This window comes from Diceros bicornis, chromosome 30, assembly GCF_020826845.1.
Source record: "Diceros bicornis minor isolate mBicDic1 chromosome 30, mDicBic1.mat.cur, whole genome shotgun sequence".
NCBI lineage: Eukaryota > Metazoa > Chordata > Mammalia > Perissodactyla > Rhinocerotidae > Diceros > Diceros bicornis.
Window position 1 is genome coordinate 5600020 of NC_080769.1, and position 7820 is coordinate 5607839.

The 7820-nt window shown below is 36.6% G+C and overlaps 1 protein-coding gene across 1 annotated transcript in view; it reads right to left on the minus strand.

The window, feature by feature from the left end:
- LOC131394552 (zinc finger protein 709-like) overlaps positions 1–7820 on the minus strand; it is a 442972-nt gene that overhangs the window by 224028 nt on the left and 211124 nt on the right. The window lies entirely within an intron of this gene.

Here is a 7820-nt window from a genome sequence, read left to right on the forward strand (position 1 = left end):
ACTTAAAAATGTCTATATATCATTGATAATAATAAAAGATATACAAACACCACCTGGGAAAATTTTTCAGTACTAATACAGAGAAAAAGATTAACAGTTTAATTTTATTTATTTATTTATTTTTTCCCCCAAAGCCCCAGTAGATAGTTGTATGTCATAGCTGCACATCCTCCTAGTTGCTGTATGTGGGACACGGCCTCAGCATGGCCAGAGAAGCGGCGCGTCAGTGCGCGCCCGGATCTGAACCCGGGCCGCCAGCAGCAGAGCGCATGCACTTAACCGCTAAGCCACAGGGCCGGCCCAGATTAACAGTTTAAATGTCTCTTAGTAATCAAAAACAAAATATGAATGTTTCAATAAATATGTTGAAAGACCAGGCACAAACCTTACAAAAATTATAAACTATAAATGTGTAATAAAGTTATGAAAATAGATTATCTCATTAGGCCTAAGATATATAATGAAAATATATGCACTTATTAATGTGCAAAATACATATGTTGCTTTCCTGACACTTTTAGTGTGGCATATTCTGGTGACATATGCCAAGTGGGTACTTCATGATCTGTTCCCCAACAAAGATAGTGACCCAGATGGAACATCTTATCCATGGAGGAATTGAAGAGATAAGTTCTATCATAAAGACTTGAGATATGTAGGGGCATTTTTTATCACCTTCCTCTTTAATTTGCACATTTAATTTTGTTTGTTACAAAATTATGGAGAGTGTGTTTAGAATATCATGAACTTAAAGAGGTTGGGATGTCAATTATAGCTGTTTTCCAAATGCGGAACCATTACTGGAGCATATCAACAAGGCTTGTTGCATCTGGTATGCAACTTCTTACATATTTTTACACAACAGAATACATATTCTTCTCAACCACACATGGGCCTTTCTCTAGGGTATATCAAATCCTTGCCATAAAAAACACCTCACAAATTTAAAATGCTAGGAAATTTAAAATTTAAAATACAAAGTAAGATCTCTGACCACAATGGAATGAAATTAGAAATCAATATCTTGGGAAAATTTGGGGAAACTGACAAATATGAGAAAGTTAAACAAGACACTCCTAAATAACCAATGGGTGAAAGAAATCAATAAGGAAATTAGAAAACATTTTTAATGAATGAAAATGAGGACTTAATATACCAAAGTTTATTCCTTACAAATTCCTTACATCAAAAACACTATATAGCTAAAAATTATACCTATAAATGCCTAAACTAACAAAGAAGAAATGTCTCAAATCAATAACTTAACCTTTTACCTAACACATTCAAAAGGATGAGAAACCAAACCAAAAGAAAGGAGAAAAGGAAATAATGAAAATTAGAGCAGAAATTAAGAAAACAGAGAATAGAAAACCCATAAAGAAAATAAAATGAAACCAAAAGTGGGTTTTATGAAAACATCAACAAGATTTACAATAGAGAGCTAATAGACAATTTAGCTAAATTGACCTAAAGAAAAAGCGAGCCAATTCAAATTCCTAGAATCAGAATGAGAGAGAGGATATTACTACTGAGAGTATAGAAATAAAAAGGATTATAAAGAAATTCAATGGGGGCCGGCCTGGTGGCATAGTGGTTAAGTTCCCATGCTCTGCTTCAGCAGCATGGGGTTTGCATGTTCAGATCCCAGGCACGGACCTATGCACAGTTTATCAAGCCATGCTGTGGTGGCATCCCACATATAAAGTTGAGGAAGATGAGAACGGACGTTAGTCCAGGGTCAATCTTCCTCAGCGAAAAGAGGAGTCTTGGGAACAGATGTTAGCTGAGGGCTCATCTTCCTCACTAAAAAAAAAAAGAAAGAAATTCAATGAACAATTGCATCCAAACAAATTAGATGAAATGGCTAAATTCCTAGAAATACACAAACTATCAGAAGTAACTCAAGAAGAAACAGAAAATCTGATTAGAATTATAAGTGGTTGAATTAGTAAACAACTAGCCATAAAGAAAAGCCTGAGCCCAGAGGGTTTCACAGCAGAATTCTCTAAAACATCCAATTAAGGTTTAATAGTGACTTCACAAAATCTCTCCCCAAACAGAATCAACAAAACACTTCAAATAATTCGTGAAGCCAGTGTTATCCTGATACCAAAGTCAGACAAAATTATCACCAGAAAACCATGCAGACCTATTTCCTTTGTGAATATGGGTCCAAAAAAATCTCAACTAATACAAGTACCTAAGCCAGCAACAACCAGAAGTGTTATACACCATGACCAAGCGGGATTTATTCCAGGGATGCAGAGTTGGCTTAACCTCTGAAAATCCATTAATGTAGTACATCATGTCAATAGAGTAAAAAGCAAAAGTGACCTGATCATCTCAATAGACTCAGAGGAAGTACTTGACAAAATCCAACATCCTTTCATGATAGAAACACTCAGTAAACCAGATTTGAAGGAAATTTCCTGAACCTGATAATGAGCAAGTATGGGAAACCCACAGCTAATATTATATTTAATGGTGAAAGCCTGGATATGTTCTCTCAAAAATGAGGAAGAAAACAAGAATGTCTGCTCTTGCCACTTCTATTTGACAACGTACTGGAGATTGTAGCCAGAATTGTTTTGAAAGAAAAGGAAACAAAAATCATCCAGACTGGATAGAAAGATGTAAAACTATCGTCACTTGCATATGACTTATCTTGTAAATAGGAAACTCTAAGGAATGCACTAAGAAAATCCATTAGAACTGATAATTGAGTACAGCAAATTTGTATGATACAAGATAAGTATATAAAAATAAATGATATTTTATACACTCCAATGAACAATCTGATAATGAAATTAACAGTAGAAATCTATTAATAATAGTATCAAAAAGAGTAAAATAGGAATAAATTTAATGAAACAGTAGACAATACTCAAAACTGCAAAACATCATTAAAAAATTAATAAAGATCCACAAATGTGAAATAACAAATGTTGGCGAGGATGTGAAGAAAAGGGAACACTTGTGTACTGTCGGTGGGAATGTAAACTGGTGCAGCCACTATGGAAAACAGTATGGAGGTTCATCAAAAAATTAATATAGACCTACCATATGATTCATATGATAAATACTTCTGGGTATTTATCCAAAGAAATAAAAAATGATAACTCAAAAAGATATATGCACCCCCCATGTTCACAGCACCTTTATTTACAAGAGCCAAGACATGGAAACAACCTAAGTGTCCATGAATAAATAAATGGATGAAGAAATTGTGCTATACATGTACCATGGAAATTATTCAGCCATAAAAAAGAATGAAATCTTGTCATTTGTGACAACATGGATGGATCTCGATGGCATTATGCCAAGTGAAATACGTCAGAGAAAGACAAATACTGTATGATCTCTCTCGTGTGGAATCTAAAAACAAACAAACAAAAACACAAGTTCATGGATACAGATAACAGAGTGGTGGTTGCCAGATGCGGGGGGATTAGGGGGTTGGCAGAAATGGGTGAAGGTGGTCAAAAAGTAAAATGAAAAAAAAGGGAGTTGTACAAAAAAATGAATATTCACGATAATCACATAGTGACAAAAAAATGATTATATGCTTTTATATATTTTAAGTTTACAAACTATGCACCACTGCTCTTGGATGGTCATTACTGAGTGCACATACATGCGGAGGGATGTCAGTTACAGAGCTGCAGGCATTCTGAGGGGATGTGGAGAAACACTCTTCTAGCCACATTTTCCCTGAAACTAACTTCTAGTAATAATAACCATTGAACTTGTTTTATTGCCAAAAATTTGATTTGCATTTTTGGAAATTAAATGGAATGGGGTGATTGGGAGGGGATTTGAATATTTAGACATTGGAAATCTTTAATAAAATGAGCAAAGACCTTGGAGTGATGCCATCTTTTTCCTTGTTCTTTATTACCCCCTAACCAACAGAGGCAAGCAAAAAAAAAGAGTGAACTCTAAAAATAAATAAATAGGGGGCCAGCCCTATGGCATAGCGGTTAAGTGCACGCACTCCGCTGCTGGCAGCCCAGGTTTGGATCCCTGGCGCACACCAACGCAACGCTTGTCAGGCCATGCTGTGGTGGCGTCCCACATAAAGTGGAGGAAGATCAGCACGGATGTTAGCTCAGGGCCAGTCTTCCTCAGCAAAAAGAGGAGGATTGGCATGGATGTTAGCTCAGAGCTGATCTTCCTCACACACACAAAAGTAAGTAAGTAAGTAAGTAAGTAAGTAAGTAAATAAATAAATAAATAAATAAATAAAAGGCAAAATAGCCCGTGTTCATGAATCCTTAGATTTAACACTGTTAAAATGACAATACTGGTGCAGCCACTATGGAAAACAGTATGGAGATTCCTCAAAAAAACCAAGGATAGAACTACCATATGATCCAGCTATTCCACTGCTGGGTATTTATCCAAAGAACTTGAAAACACCAATTTGTAAAGGTACATGCACCCCTGTGTTCATTGCAGCGTTATTCACAATAGCCAAGACTTGGAAGCAACCTAAGTGCCCATCAAGGGACGAATGGATAAAGAAGATGTGGTATATATACACAATGGAATACTACTCAGCCATAAGAAACGATGAAATCCAGCCATTTGTCACAACATGGATGGACATTGAGGGTATAATGCAAAGTGAAATAAGTCAGAGGGAGAAGGTCAAATACCGTATGATTTCCTTCATTAAGTAGTAGATAATAACAACAATAAACAAACACATAAGGACAGAGATTGGATTGGTGGTTACCAGAGGGGAAGGGGGGAGGGAGGAGGGTGAAAGGGATAATTCAGTACATGTGTGTGGTGATGGGTTGTAATTAGTATTTTGGTGGTGAACATGATGTAATCTATGCAGAAATAGAAGTACAATGATGTACACCTGAAATTTTTACAATGTTATAAACCAATGTTACTGCAATAAACAAAAAATTAAAAAATAAAAATAAATAAAAATAAATAAAATAAAAGTGAGAGAAAAAAATGACAATACTTCCTAGAATGATGTAGATTTTCAACAAAATCCCTATCAGAATCTCAGCTGACTTCTTTATAGAAATTGTTAGGCTTTTGATAAATTATATGGAATTGCAGGCAAATCAGAATTACTAAACCAGTCTTGAAAATGTAAGACACAGTAATATGATTAACATTTCCTGATTTAAAATCTGACTACTCAGCACAGTAATCCAGGTAATGTGATAAAGACACAAGGACAGACACACAGGTCAATGGATTTGAGTGAGATTCCAGATATAAAGCTATTTGTCCATGGTCAATGGATTTTTGAAAAAGGTGTCAAGAATGAGGAGAGAATATTCTTTTCAAAAATTGGTGCTGGGACAACTGGATAGCAACATGCAGAAGAATGAAGTTGGACCTTTACATTACACCACACACAATAATTTACCAAAGTGGATCAAAGACATAATCCAGAGGTAAAACAATAATACTCTTAGAAAATCACAGAGGAAAATATGACGTTGGATTTAGCAAAGAATTATGAGTTATGACACCAGAAGTAAAAACACTAATAGAAATAGATAATTTGAACTTCATCAAAATTTATCACTTTTGTGCTTCAAAAGACAACATGAAGAAAGTGAAAACACCCTTGGGAACCCCTGTGCACTTCTGGTGGGAATGTAAAATCATGCCGCCATTGTGGAAAACACTATGGCAGTTTTTCAAATATTACAGAGAGTGTTACCATATGATCCAGCAATTCCATTTCTGAGTATATAACCAAAAGAATTCAAAACATGAACTTGAACAGATATATGTACACCTGTGTTCATAGGAGCATTATTCACAGTAGCCAAAAAGTAGAAGCAACCCAAGTGTCCATCAACGGATGAATGGATCGACAAACTGTGGTACACACATAGAACAGAATATTATTCAACTTTAAAAAGAAATGAAATTCTGACATATGCTGCAACATGGGTGAACCTTGAGGACATTATGCTAAGTGAAACAAGCCAGTCAAAAAATGACAAAAATTGTATGATTCCACTGATATGAGGTACCTAGAATAGTCAAATTCATAGAGACAAGCAGAATAGGGGTTGCCAGCGTCTGGGGGGCAAGGGCAACAGGGTGTTGTTGTTTAATTAGAAAGTTGCAGTTTTGCAAGATCAAAGGAGTTCTGGAGATTGGTTTCACAATGTCAATGCACTTCACACTACTGACTTAAATATGGATAAGATATAACTTGTATGGGATAAACATAGAAGGTGGTCAAAAGGTACCCACTTCATGTTATAAAATAAATAAGTCATGAGGATGTAATGTACAGCATGGTGACTAGAGTTAATAATACTGAATTGTATATTTAAACTTTGCTAAGAGAGTAGATCTTTAAGGTTCTCAACGCAACAAAAAAGTTTATAACTCTGTGTGGTGATGGATGTTAAGTAGACTTATGGCGATACACCTGAAACAAATACAATGTTGCTTGTAAATTATATCTCAATAAAAAAAAAAGAATGAAGTATTGATACATGCTACAACATGGAATTCCCTGAAAAAATTATACCATGAATGAAGTCAAACACAAAGACCACCTATTATACAATTTCATCCATATGAAAGTCAACAAATACAGAAATTTACAGAGGCAGAAAGTAGATTAATGGTTGTCTAGGGCTGGTGCTTGGAGCAGCTAGGGGGCAGTGATAGGTTAAGGGCATAGGTGTTTCTTTTTAGGTGATGGAAATGTTCTGAAATTGATTGTGGTGATAATTGCACAGTATCTGTGAATATACTGAAGACCAGTGAGTTGTAGGCATTAAAGGGCTCCATTGTATAGTATCTGTATTTGTTACCAACACATGGGTTCCTGTTGTCCCCCAGGATAGAAATCATGAGAGACAACAGACGGAAGTAGGAAAGTAAAAGTTTATTAACTTGTGCACAGGAGAGGCACACGGGAGCCAGTGAAGAAAGGAAAGGGGCAGGTGAGCTGCTCATTAGGGGGCGGGATTGTGTGGCTTTTATTAGGCAAAGGCTGGGAAGGGGTGCTCTGTCATGGCACTTAGATGTGGGGTTGTGCTTGCGCCTGCGCTGTTGTTCAACACGCCGCCACATGCACTGTATGTATTGTATTATTAGTATGCTAGCTCTCACCCCTGGGTGTGATTTTTAGTATGGTAATGGGGCTAGGGTCATCTTCAGTGGACTCCTGCGTGCTAGGGCGCATGTGTAAGCCTGGGAAAGTCCCAAAACCATGGACTGTGGATCTTGGTGGTTTCTGATTCTCCTACCTTGAGGATTGGTTCGGGGCCTTATTTTGTTAGGCTAGGGGCCTTGCAGATGGCCCTGTGTCATTAGGCTGGTTCCTGTCTCACATTGTTTCTCAAAAAAAAAAAAACAAAACCTGTTCAATAAGTAGATAAATGCACTGAGTTTTGCAATGCAAAAGAGTTTTGCATTCCAATGTCTTAAGCATATGAGCATTTTCCAGGTACATCCTACATTTACATAACTTTTTCTTGTTTTTTGTTGTATCAGTCCAAATAGGAATTGAATCACCCTAGGGATATTATAGACTTTTACATTTCAAAGTTCTCTGAGGACGCATACAAAAAATGACCTGAAATAAATTTCCCTCCAGTGTAAAACGTACACCTGAGAACTGAACGAAAACATCTCATACCTTGTGGTTAGACTAAGAGGCCTTGCGCCCTACTAGAGCTGCGGGTTCCAACTTCCCACCAGAGCTAAGTGCTTGGGAGGCCACAGGATTTTTTCAAGTACGATTTGAGTGGAGATGGGGAAGCGCTGGGTGGAAGATCGAAGATCAAAGTGGAGACAGACTAATTATTACATAT